The sequence below is a fragment of the Podarcis raffonei genome, chromosome 3, assembly GCF_027172205.1.
Source record: "Podarcis raffonei isolate rPodRaf1 chromosome 3, rPodRaf1.pri, whole genome shotgun sequence".
In the NCBI taxonomy this organism is placed as follows: Eukaryota; Metazoa; Chordata; class Lepidosauria; order Squamata; family Lacertidae; genus Podarcis; species Podarcis raffonei.
The window spans coordinates 18,950,113-18,961,046 of record NC_070604.1 but is presented as its reverse complement, the minus strand read 5'-3'; positions in this window follow the sequence as shown (position 1 = coordinate 18,961,046).

Below are 10,934 nucleotides of genomic sequence, written 5' to 3'. Positions count from 1 at the left end.
ACATTTGATGAATCCTGTTTCAAACACCACATTCATTGTGTGGATGTTGAGGTTCCAGCATTTTTAAGACACTCTTAGGAGCCTTCGGTGCACAACTGACTTGAGTACTCCACTGCTTTTTGCACTGTGGGCAAAATAAAAATAAAAAATAAAAATGATGGGGGAACCAAGAAAGATCTGAAAAGAAAACTCTTCCTTCCTTGTTTGAGGATACTGCTTGCTAATTTCAGCTGATACACATAACCGTGAACATAGTAGGCACTGGAAAATGCATCTAGGATCTTCTTTTCCATTCTTGTGTGCTTAATATGCATCACAGTCACCCCATTGTAGCTCAAGGAATGAGTTTCTCTTCTGCAGCAAAAGCTCATTCAACTACAGAAACAAGGCTGCCACAGTGGTTTAAGGCTAAGAGTCTTGCAGCCGTGTGAATCCATAAAACCTGACCATCATCAAATGTGTCATCAACCAGTATATATTGGCAGTAGGTGGCAACATCTGTGGTGTCGTCAGCTTCAATGGCAACAGAAGGAGTGTATTTCATCTGTTGTTTAATATGATCCTGGGCCATAGGCAACATGAAGTCAAGCAGAGTAGTCTTTGACTCTAAACACTGTTGCACACTGCCAATGAACGTTCATTGTGGTCCGTGCTTTTCAAGGTGAAGCCATGAGCTTCAGGTGGCAGATTCAACCCCATTCCCCCACGGTTTCTCTGCTGCCAGCCCCACTGGGGCTTCACCTGCACCACAAACACAGCCTCATTGCCCTCACCGCTGGTGCTGTGCCGCCACGTTGTAGTGGCAAAATGGGCACAGCCGCAGGTGAGGCTACAGCTGTGGTGATGATGCTGGTAGTTCGGGTGCAACAACAGGGGCAGGGAGGGTGTGGAGCAGAAACCTGGTTCCACAGGGAGTAGCACTGAGAGGGCGTTGTGTTTTGTCTACAATGGCAAAGCATCTCGGGCCATTCCTACTTATGCCCCACTGTTCCTGAGGAGCCTCCGTTATTTATCTGAAAAGCTATGCACTCAAATAGATGAGCATAGTGTGTGGCTTAGATGGAAAATCAATACCGTACACAAACCAGTCTGTTACTGTCATTAGAGCATCTTCTTGCCAGCCTTCACAAATGATATACTGTTGTTGCACAATATGTCAAGCGCAATCCAAGGCTGGTGCAGGTGTGTTGGCAAAAGAACAGGCAGCTTCTCTTGTCCCCGTGAAAGCTTTCTTCTTGGATTTTTTTTTTAAATATTTCCTTCATCCAGAAAACCCAGAACATGTGGGAGGGGGAATCCCATCTTTAAAGCAAAATGAAAAGAGTTTAAATAAGTGAGTATTTGCCACATTGGTCTTTCCTGCAAAGCTTGCAAAATATGCACCAGATTCTCCTACAATAATTCTCCTTGGAAAGAGTGGCAAATCCAAACAGCCCTGTTCTCTCTGAGCTGATCAACCTATGGCTGGGCTGCACCACTTCAGATTGTAGGTGTTCTATGCGCTGTGTTGGTTGTGGGTGTATGGCATGGCTAAATGCTTCTCCGCCTAAAAACCTGGCGTGTCAGAGTCTGGGAGAAGACTAGACTAGAACTCTTCTCCCTGACAACTGCTATGACATTGTGAAGACTGATTGGGGGGGTGCCCTTTTGGCCAATTAAAAAACTTATTAGGTTGCAATCCTATACACATTTATCCTAGAGTTCTCAGATAACTCAGTGGGGACATACTTCTGAGGGGGGAAATGTCCACAGTTGCACTGTTAATCCATGAATCTTATTCCTGGCTTCTTTATCACTTGATTGTAGAAAAAAAACCCCTCAAAGCGGCTGAGAAAAAAGATAAAACAAGAAAACTATCATTATTATTTTTTTACCGTAATTTAAAAATACAGAAGGTTAAAACCATAATAAAATAGACTAAAATGGAAGGTTATACTAGCTCTACATGGTTGTGGCTGTGGGTCAGTAGAAATACTGTGTTTGGAGTTGTTGGGTGAGAATTTTCTATACAGAACAAGGAACATTTTTACAAAGGTGGTTTGCCTAATACAGGTGAATGAATGAAGGAGCTGGGATGTGTTTAGCTGGGAGCAAAGTTTGCCGTTTTATTGTTCTCTGAAAAGGATAACCGACTGTTTTAGGGCCACTGCAGAATAGATAAGCAGTGGCTTCAAAACTGAACAGATGTGAGATGGGTATCAGCCAGTGCTGACTAGCTGAAACTGGTATAACTTTTTAGAACAATCCAGGTTGGTATCTGGAATGCTGTACTCTTGAGAAGCCTTCTACTGCAAGCTATAGAACTAGGTGAACCTTGAGGTCCCTTGCCAGTTTGGAAGCCATGCCTACCCACCCAAATGTAATTACTTGTACTTACAATAATGGGATGCAGGTGGTGCTATGGGTTAAACCACAGAGCCTAGGGCTTGCTGATCAGAAGGTTGGCGGTTTGAATCCCCACAACGGGGTGAGCTCCCGTTGCTCGGTCCCTGCTCCTGCCAACCTAGCAGTTCGAAAGCACTAAGTGCAAGTAGATAAATAGGTACCGCTCTGGCAGGAAGGTAAATGGTGTTTCCGTGCACTACTCTGGTTTGCCAGAAGCAGCTTAGTCATGCTGGCCACATGACCTGGAAGCTGTACGCCGGCTCCCTTGGCCAATAAAGCGAGATGAGCTCCGCAACCGCAGAGTCGTCTGCAACTGGAGCTAATGTTCAGGGGTCCCCTTTACCTTTACGATAAACGAAGCAGTTTGATCAGTGATTCAATATAGCATCCTCCCAGTGGTTGCGTACCTGTGTGCTAGCTAGCTGTTTGTGGATTTGTGTAGGTGCAGGCTTGTTTAATAATAAGAATAATGCAATGAACTGGTTTAGTTCATCAGGATGGTTTTACTGACAAAGTGATGTAGCCAGGCTGCTTTCATACCTGGAAGTAATGTATCTTGTTTGAAGTACATTTAATGGAACAGATCTTGCCCAAAGGAGGGATGGGTGTGGTAGATACTCAGATTTGTGAAGATGCCATGTGCATCACTCATTGTTTCCCGGATTTCTCCCACAGCCCAGACACATTTTCTTTACTCCTTTCAATGCCAGCACACAGCCTTCTGTTCAAGTGTGTGGGAAGGATATGGAAGGTTTTAGAAGAACTGAAAGCAGACTGGCTACTGCGTTTGCCTTAGTTTCTTTTCCCACTCCACAAACTACATTCTATTATTCCTTGTAAGGGTTCATACATCCAAAGCCCAGGTTCAATACTTAATAAAGGTAAAGGGACCCCTGACCATTAGGTCCAGTCGTGACCGACTCTGTGGTTGTGGCGCTCATCTTGCTTTATTGGCCAACGGAGCCGGCATCCAGCTTCCAGGTCATGTAGCCAGCACGACTAAGCCGCTCTGGCGAACCAGAGCAGCACACGGAAACGGCGTTTACCTTCCCGCCAGAGCGGTGCCTATTTATCTACTTGCACTTTGACATGCTTTCGAACTGCTAGGTTGGCAGGAGCAGGGACCGAGCAATGGGAGCTCACCCTGTCGTGGGGATTCGAACCGCCAACCTTCTGATCGGCAAGTCCTAGGCTCTGTGGTTTAACCCACAGCGCCACCCGCGTCCCCAATACTTGATACTTCCAGTTAAAAAGAACTGTCATTTGGTGGGTTGGAAGCGACTTACAACCTTGGAGAACTACTGCCAGCCAGATCAGTATTCTTCAACTTTGGTTCCCTAAATACTGTTGGACTACAATTCCCATCATCCCCAGCCAGCTTAGCCAGTGGTCAGGGATGATGGGAGTTGGTAGCCCAACAAAAACCTGGAGGCCCAAAGTGGGCGAGTACTGGTGGCTTCACAGCAGGGAAAGTGTTGAGCTTCTTACCGATCCAAATAATGCCATAGGTACCTTTGAACAGGAGCACAATTTTTGGCCTTTAAGAAGACAGAATACAGAATCTTAGGCAAACCCATAATGATCTTAGTTTACATGCCCATGATTCGTTACCATAGAAGCCAGTGTATAGCCCTTACGTTCTCTCTCTTACTTTTATACGGCAAGCTTTCTTCCATAGTGAAACTCAGGAGGGGATTCCTAGGCAGTCCTACAGACCCTTCAGTAATATTGCTGCATCACAGACCTTGGGAACCATATCAGAGCTGCTGGATTTTTGAAAACAAAACAAAGCTCGTGTTCTGAACCTGTAATGATTTCTTGTTAGGCTTGGTTCTGCTCTGATTCAGGAAGAAGTAAAGGTTCACTTTCAGTTTTTGGTTCAGATTTGGTTGCATGCTTTCAATTATTCCTTTTGGGTAATGTGTCCTAATCACCCTGTTGCAGATTCAAAATTCCATTCAGGCTTGGCCGTGTGAGACTGACCTTATTTGGCCAGCAATCAGCTCTGACTTTCTGTAGGTTCTTCCTTCCTTTGAATATTGCTGCTGATACAAACTTGAGGTGTGAATAGTGGTTTGAGACTGATTTCATGCATCATCAGACGGACCTTGTGAATAGGTTCTCGCTTCTGCAGAAATCTGGCTGAATGATAGCCCCAGTTTATTTGCGTTCTTGGTGTATACATGGAAACAGAATATTATATTAATGTCCCTTTAGGCTGATCCAGCAATGCTAATATTATTTTCTTAAAGTGGGGATGGGGAGCTTGTTTGCTTCTAACACAACCTATAGCAGTCTGCAATGTGCAGCAATTAAAATCATAATAGGTGAAGTGTTTTTTAGTTGGTACTTGTCAATTTGACACACCAAGACCTTTGGCATTTTGAATTGGCAATTTTAAAAGTGACTTTCTCCAGTAATTATTATGAATGTTTTCAGCATCAGAATGAACTCTTGGAAATAACTAATATAATGTAGATACATTTGCCTATGCTTTTGTAGAAAGACACTTGGTTATTTATTATCAGAACACCCACTGTGCTGAGATTTCCTTCCCACTTAATATTATTGCATAGACCAATTATGTTGCTAAATTAAGCATTGTAATATAGAGTGGAAGTAGTGAAATACCTGGGCAGGAACTCCTAATTCATTCCATGAATAAATTACAATCTAATGATTAGCTGCTTTTAAGTGGCTAGTATTACATTTATTTTTGGCATACGCTCCCCAAGTTTTTTGAAGCATGCTTTATGAAGCAAGATTCCTGCAGTCTAACAAAGATTTGGTCACTGGTACCTTGGATACTTCCATGCATTTGCTTATTATGGACCATCTGCTCCTAATTCATGAAACTTTTGTGCAGTGTCCACAGTGTCCACAAAATGCACCAAGTCCACAATAAACCACAGTGTGGAGCAACCCTCCTGGTCCATACAGGAAAATGTAAATATGATTCACACCACTGTGCCAATTTGCAAAGTGGGGTGTGGAGCAAGTGGATGGGTCTGACCTGATATGACAGCCAGCCCTAACCCATGAGTTATACAGAGCACATAGCAAATTAAAATATCTAGAACATTCAGTATTAAATTTGTAACATGTTCTTAATTTGTGCTGCCTAATTACAGTGGGTTGCATCTTTCATCCTTGAAGCCACGGGCTTTTGTCCTGCCTTCCAATTCCCAGCTCTTTAAGATGGCACAGAACAGAAGCCGAGACAAAACCATAACAGTGATGGCTTTAGATGTTCATGATTCATTCTGGCTGGGTAGTGTCTTACCATATCACAGCTGGGCTGGGCTTTTTAGCTGATTCCTTTTTAGCTGAATTATTATTATTATTATTAAAGCCCTAAACGGCCTTGGCCCAGTATACCTGAAGGAGTGTCTCCACCCCCATTGTTCTGCCCAGACGCTGAGGTCCAGTGCCGATGGCCTTCTGGCGGTTCCCTCATTGCGAGAAGCAAAGCTACAGGGAACAAGGCAGAGGGCCTTCTCGCTAGTGGCGCCCGCCTTCCCATCAGATGTCAAAGAGATAAACAACTACCTGACATTTAGAAGACATCTGAAGGCAACCCTGTTCAGGGAAGTTTTTAATGTGTGACATTTTAATGTATTTTAAATCTTTGTTGGAAGCCGCCCAGAGCGGCTGGAGAAACCCAGACAGATGGGTGGGATACAAATAATAAATTATTATTATTATTATTAGTTGAGGTCCATTTTAGTTAATGTTTGGCTGGCTCCCTTCAACATGCCCCTTTCTAAAAGTATTGTTTGTTATTTGTATCTTTACAACTACAAAATTCACTCTAATCATGACTGCACTAGTATCCCTGCTCGCTTGCCTTACGGCAGATCTACACTTCATTATAAATACATGGGGCTCCCAATCCTTTATTTTCCCAAGAAAAAAAAATGCAGTTGCCAGAACCCAGAGGATATGTGCTGGGGAGAATTAAAAGGATGGATGTTTAACCATTCAACCTTCAAGTTCAGGAGGCCAGCTTGCTTGGGATGTGGTCCTGGCTGTGGGGCCAAGATTACTGACAGGAGAGGTGCCTAACCTGCACACCCCACATACAGATTCTTTTCCACAAGTACCCTTTCTACCATCATAGCCATGTTGTCTTGGCAAACACAGCTTTGGGAAAACGCATTTGCCAAAATAAGGCATAGTGCTACGAGAGGCGGAAAGCAAAAAAGAAAAGAGAGTTCTTTTATGGTTTATTTAAAAATGTCAGGTGATGAATTAGTGACATTACCATACATTTGTAGCTGACACTCTTAAGCTATCTGAAAAACAAGTTTTCTAGCATACCAACAATACTTTATAAAGGTTCCTTTCAGTTTATCGGTGCTAGAGTAATATTTACTTTGAGCTTGTCTCTGTGCCAATTAGTTTTGCTTGAGCAAGATGAAGCAGTCTTCTAAGGTTCCCATCTATCGCATTAAACTACTAGATGCTTGACTTCACTGAGGGACTGCTTTAGAAAAGTAATTCAGGTTGTGATTCTATGCACAGCTACCATAGGATTGTGCTCTTGGATTCCAATACCATTTATTCCATTTCTCTCTCTTAGCATCATATAAAGTGCTTTCTATAGCTAGCTACATTTCTTGAGACCTTATTATGGAAACCTAGAGTGTTACGGTAATTGTTTTTCCTCATAATGAATTCTGGCTTCTGACCCCTGGTATTTTAGTTTTGCAACCACCAAGTTTCACTACAATATAAATCTTACTCACAGAGCTATTGTGGTGCAAGGACTAAGTATCTATGAGATGGGAAGTCCCTGATTCGAATCTTACCTCAGTTACAACTCACTAGATGGCCTTAGGCAACCACTGTTCTCTCACCCACAGTATCTACATCTGTGATATGGGTATAACAGGATTTGCATACCCATCTTTTCTCTTAATACAGCTGTCATTTAAATGTGTTTGCATTAAGCCAGGGCCTGTATCCTTTTCCTATCCTCTTTTTCTGAATCCTCAAGTGTCAACCATTAACATCAACAGTGAAGCTCCCCAGTTGCTCCAACCAGGATCTGGTGTGTCTCCAATCGTCAGCTGATTAATAATCAACCATGAAAAAAATACATCAGTTATGGATCCTGTAAATCAGTTTCCAAGCGAATCAATGTCCAGGATTTTCTTTAACACCTCATTATCCCATTGTAAAATTACTTATTGCAGGCTTAATGAATGAAATCTCAGAGAGGCAGTGAAGATCTTGAGTCTCCCTTCTCTTCAAGAAACGGACTCTTGTCTAGGAGAGGTTCCTCTTCCAGGGTGTCCCTCAACCTTCTGGAGCATATTTTCATGAGGCTGTGGGGAGGAAAGGAGAATCAGTGAACATTGCCCCCCATCCAACTTGCAGGCACATCTTAGCATCTTAGCATCCTTTCCTCAGACTAATTAATCAGAAATAAAATTAAATATTTTATTTCAACTTTCAATTGAAAACAAATCTGCAACACTATGTTACTTCATTTAGGTGACAACTTGCATGTGCAGCAAGAGGCAATCAGAAGCGCTTGCACTTTTTTTCAGCAAACCATGGTTTGTTGTCATGTGTGAACCTGGCGCTGTGATAAGCTTAACTATGGTTTAGGTTTAGATTGTTCAGGGTTTCTCATGCACTGTTACAACAACCTTGTAAAATAGGTCACCCTTATATGCCCAAAGGCATAGTCTGAATGACCGTGCAAACCTTGGTTCAGTCAGTCCCTGGATGATAGTCCACATGGAAACACTGTCTTGAGTTACACAGTGGTGCCCTTCAGATATGGTTGGATATTAACTCCCATCCACTCCAGCCAGCATTTCTAATAATCAGGGATGATAGGAGTTGTAGTCCACCAACAATCTGGAGGGCCTCAAGTTTGCTACCCCTAAGCTACATGGAAGAAAGTTGTGTTTAAAAATCAAGTAAATAAATATTGTAGGTGGCAAGCTATGGCTGAGATAATAGTTTGCCAACGGTTGACTTGTGACAGAAGTGGTTAATGTTCAATTCTGCCCTTTAAAGAATTGTTTTCTGGTTTTAAATGGTTATCTACCTCAAACATCTTGTGGGGGGTTAGATAGACTTTGATGCAAAGAAATGATTAAATAATACAAAATGGACCTTGTTTAGTCTTCGTCCCTCAGAAGGACCAAATTACAAGCCTTATCACACAGGAAGCCCAGCGATGCATCTCTAGTTTCAGTAACCTCGCGGAAAAAGGCACAACCATCAAACCTAGTGTTTTCCAGAAACGCCGTTGGAAAAGTATAGATTTCGACAAATCCACTACTTCCTCCAGTGCTATTTTCAGGTTGTTTTCTCAAATTAAACATTAGGCTTAGCAGCATTCAACTCGCGTTAGATTAAAGGGGCCATCTAGCTCCATAAAGCTTAGGTTTGCTGTTTTGGCCTTGAAATAGCCTTTCCCTGGCTGGGTGGGCCAGGTAGAAGACTCTGAAGTGATGGTTGCCTGGCGTTCTCCTTAGCAGTCTCCTTGAGAACTGGAATTCACGATGAGCTCAATCTTTGATCTTTTTCTTCTTCTTCTTTTGGCCTAATTCATTGTTGTGCCTTCTGCCTTCCTAACTTAACTCATTTGTATATTTGGACTTTCCTGTATGCAGAGTACTTTAATGAGACCATAAGGACGAAACTCTGTTTCATGCAATTACAGCGAAAACCAGCTTAGTCACCTTGTATAAACGATCTGAAGTAGCTCTGCCAGAGGCTTCTTCCTTGAGAAGTGAGGAGACCTAACTAAATGAGGCAGGTGCATAGAGGAATATTAGTCTGCTGCTGAGGAATAATCTGTGTGGGAGGCTTTCATTCCACCTCAATCCAATGCTTGCTCTGCGTCCAGAGGAAAGAAAACTGAAAATAAGGGGATAGGGAAAGGTTTGCAATGAAGCCTGCAATCCTAAGCCCACATGCCTGGGTGTAAAGGTAAAGGTAAAGGGACCCCTGACCATTACGTCCAGTCGTGGCTGACTCTGGGGTTGCGGCGCTCATCTCGCTTTATTGGCCGAGGGAGCCAGTGTACAGCTTCCGGGTCATGTGGCCAGCATGACTAAGCTGCTTCTGGCGAACCAAAGCAGCGTACGGAAACGCCGTTTACCTTCCCGATGGAGCGGTACCTATTTATCTACTTGCACTTTGATGTGCTTTCGAACTGCTAGGTTGGCAGGAGCAGGGACTGAGCAATGGGAGCTCACCCCATTGAACAGATTCGAACCGCCAACCTTCTGATCGGCAAGTCCTAGGCTCTGTGGTTTAACCCACAGCACCACCTGCGTCCTTTGCCTGGGTGTAAACCCTACTAAATTCAATAGGATTTACATCTGAATGGGGCGTATCGGATGTTAGGGGTGGGGTGGTACCTCCAGTGGGGGGCTTATCGTGTTCCTTCTGGGGTAGTTTGACCACCTGTGGTGTCCACCCTGTGCTCAACTCTCACCCATGGCTCCTAGAAGCCGTCAGCATATGACAGCAGCCACACTTCAGAAACAGCTTTGACTGGCTGGCTAAACCAGGTGAGGGTTGTTGATGGTTCTCAAACCCCTAGTGAGTCAGGGGCTTGCCCTGAATGCGAAGACGGGCTCTGGAACATTGAGCAGACAAGACCAATAGTGGGTTTCAACGGTCAAGAAGGCAGTATCTGCATGTGCTGTAGAGGGAAATGAAGGGCCAATGGGGCTCCTCAGTCTGGGAAGGTAGCCCATCTAGGAGAAGGGAAACCCTGATCCTAAACATCTGTTGCCTTCTAGCTACACTGATTTGTGAGAAAGGCTTCAAGAGTAAACCCCAAGGAAAAGTCCATACCCACTGCCTTGAGGGACCTCTTTGGGAGAAGAAACGGTTAAGGAGTAAGCCCTACACAAAGCTGGAGTGGAGTCCCTAAGATGGTTGGATGGCTCTGTGTGCCATTTCTAGAATCCTGAGGTTGGCTGTTGCACTTCAATAATCAAATTGTGGAACTTTGTTAGAAACAAAAGGTAAGGGGAAGGCAGGCAGAAGGACAAAAAGGAATACAGAATACGATAAGATACGATGTGATAATCTTTATTGTCATTGCCCCATACAGAACAACGAAATTGAAAAAAATCTACATCAGACATTCAAAAACCAACAAGCCTGCTACCCCAGCTATCCCAGCCTGGTTAACCCCCTAAAAACTCTGATACCCCATAATTAAATACAGTATACTCCCACAGAGACTACCTTACACATTTGGATAAAAACTGCTTCTCAGGTGGCTAGTCCTAGTCTTTATAACCCTATACCTTCTTCCAGAAGGCAGAAGCTGAAAGAGATCATTTCCGGGGTGCGTACTATCCTCCACTATCTCTGCCACTTTCTTGTGGCACCTGGCAGCATAGATTTGATCTAAGGTGGGAAGAGTGCACCCAGTTATTCTCTCCGCAGTCTTTACAACCCTGGACAGCATTGTTTTTTCCCTGACCGTGCAGCTCCCAAACCAAAAACACAGACCATAAGTTAATACACTCTCCACAGTACAATGGTAAAATGCCATCAACAGG